The sequence below is a fragment of the Frankliniella occidentalis genome, unplaced genomic scaffold (genome assembly GCF_000697945.3).
Source record: "Frankliniella occidentalis isolate FOCC.00 unplaced genomic scaffold, Focc_3.1 Scaffold703, whole genome shotgun sequence".
Taxonomy (NCBI): domain Eukaryota; kingdom Metazoa; phylum Arthropoda; class Insecta; order Thysanoptera; family Thripidae; genus Frankliniella; species Frankliniella occidentalis.
This window is the reverse complement of record NW_026267816.1, coordinates 15,825-18,430: the sequence shown is the minus strand read 5'-3', so window position 1 is coordinate 18,430 and position 2,606 is coordinate 15,825.

The window sequence follows — 2,606 nt, the reverse complement described above, 5'->3', positions numbered from 1 at the left end:
CTTGAAGACGTCTATTAGTCGTGTGAGGGAATGTCTATCTTTGTACGGTCTAGGCACATCTAGAGGCAGACCTAATTGAGATCCTTATACACACACTCGTCGATAGCAAGACGGTTAATAGATGTCCAATAGATGTCTATCTCTAGAAATCTACCAAAAGAGATGAGCCAGAGGATGGTCGATCATCTATAGACGTCTATCTTCCGTGTGGGGAGTTTTTTTCAGTTCAAATGGGCAAAAAACCAAGGTGTGCAGATGATTGACAGTAAGACCAGTAATAAACCTTATGATACACTATTACCGTTTTTCTTTCTCTCCAAATACACTCTCCAAAGTAATAAGCGCTCCACTTTTTGACTTTTTGAGTTGGAGTAGTACTTCAAGATTTGACAAAAGGGGCTGTAATGTGTGTGGGATAGGCAACATTTTCCAGCAGCACTCTCACGTAATTAGTGTCGCAAATCAACTCAATTGAGTTGAGCTTAAGCTTCATACCTAATGCATCGAAGTAAAGAGTAGTTTTCACCAAGATCTGCCCCGCTCCACAGCAAGGAAGAGAAATTGACGCTCCCGGGCTGGATTGCCTGGTGTGTTTAAAGCGGTTGCTGCTGCAGCAGCTACCCCCCGCGAGGGGCACGTCCGCATCACCCCGTTACAAATTCAAATCCAATTCCGAAGCCCGACTCCGCCCGGCTCGGTCCCCACGGGGCAGCGCGCCACCCCTTCATACACTGACTTGTCTTCATTGCGAATCCGTCGCGTCTGGCCACGCCCCGGTAATGGAGCCACCCGGGCGGGGCCTGGGCGGGGCCGCGGGGGCCACCAGGTCGCACTGAGGCCCCCGGGGTCCTGCGAGTGCACAGGTACTCATTTAGGACTTTTCTACCACCTTGCACTGCGCTACCGTCACCTACAGTACAGACTCGATAACTGTCGCCTCGATAACTGTCGTGTGCGAGAGAGATGGCAATAGAAACATAGCACGTCGCCGGTGGGCTGACTACCGACACCGGTGGCTCGCCGGACTCGTCAGCCGGAGAAGGGGGGCGAGCCGAGCACGGAAGCAGCGAGCGCGCTATACCTACGCTAACTGTCGCGGCGTCAGATATCGAGTCTCTACTGTACTAGTCCGAAAACAGGGAGGAATTGTACTGTGTGCAAAGTCTAATACTCCACACGTGTTGCGGGTTTGCCTACCCAAGGGGCCATGGCGGCTTACGGGCAGATCGGGTAGGCAAACCCGCATACTGTGGTGTATTAGCCTTTAAACACGGTACATCTCTTGTGTATGGCGGTCTTGGTGGAGCTGCAGAAAAAAAAAACACTGAAAATAAGTTTTAACTTTAACGCCATCGCGAGTGACGCAGTGTCATTTCCGCGAGCCCCCGCTTTGAGACTTCCACCCCCGGCAGCGGCAGCCCCAAACGATTTCGTCCCAAACCAATAGAGTGCGCTCCGCGCCGCTCGCCGAGCTTGCCCCCCGCCGCCGCTCACCTTGGTGAAGCCATCAGCGCTGTTGACTTTTCATCACGAAATGAGTTTTCGCCCCTCCTCTCGCTGTCCAAACAAAGGTGTGACGCAGTCCCACACGCCCCAATCTCTACTCCACTTTGAGTGCCACTGATCCTCGCCGTATCACAGAGGGACGACTCTGCGCCACCTTGGCGAGCTTTAGCAAAGCGTGTGTCGTTTCCCATTCGTTTCAGAAAATCTGTCTTTTTTTTTCAAAAAAAAGTTTTTTTTTAATGTTTTTTTTTCTTTGGAAGACCATACGCATTTGCGTTTGTGCGTTATCAGGAGCGGCCCGTCCGTCACCAGGAATGTTAAATGGCGAGGCGTGGCCGGCGCTGCTCGCGGGGTGGGCCTGCCGGGTCGCGGCGGGCCGAGGGGCGGTTGACACGCCCAGCAGTGAGTTATGATGCCGCTTGCTTATGTTTACAGGCCGGCAGCGCCGTGCCCGGCCCGGCCGTGCCACGCCTATTGATACCCGACCCTGTTTGCATAAGAGTTTGGTCGGTCTGGTGCCCTTGCCGCACACCACCGGGGGGACCCACCGGGCAAACAGACGCGCGCCATGTCTGCGCGCGACACCCTCCGCCTCTTACTTACACGCCGACTGGATCAGAAATAAATCTGGAAATATAGTTGTGTTGGAACCGAGGGGCGGCCAACTCTTGTATTTCTTTGTACACTTGCGTGTGTTTCATGTATTTCTGTGTATTTTTCTTGTATTTTTGGCTTGTATTTCAGTGTATTTCTATGTATTCTCTGGTATTTCACAGTGTTTCTTAAGTATTTCTGTGTACGCGTGTTTTTCGAGTTGGCCGCCCCTTGGTTGGAACTTGACTGCTTGAAAGCGCGATTTGCAGAGTTATTTTATTTCCCTTTTTGCTGACACCTCTGTGAGGGTGTCGAAATCCCACAGCTATGTTCGTTTCTAGTTTTCGGGAGACCCTGCGAAAGATGCTTTGTCGGGTGACTCGTTCAGATGAAAACCCTCTGCAAGATGCGAAACCCCCTGGAACCCCTCCTGGGCGCGGACTGCTGCTCACTGTTAAAAATCCCGTAGCATATTACGTAATGACTACGGGAAGTACCGTTATTTT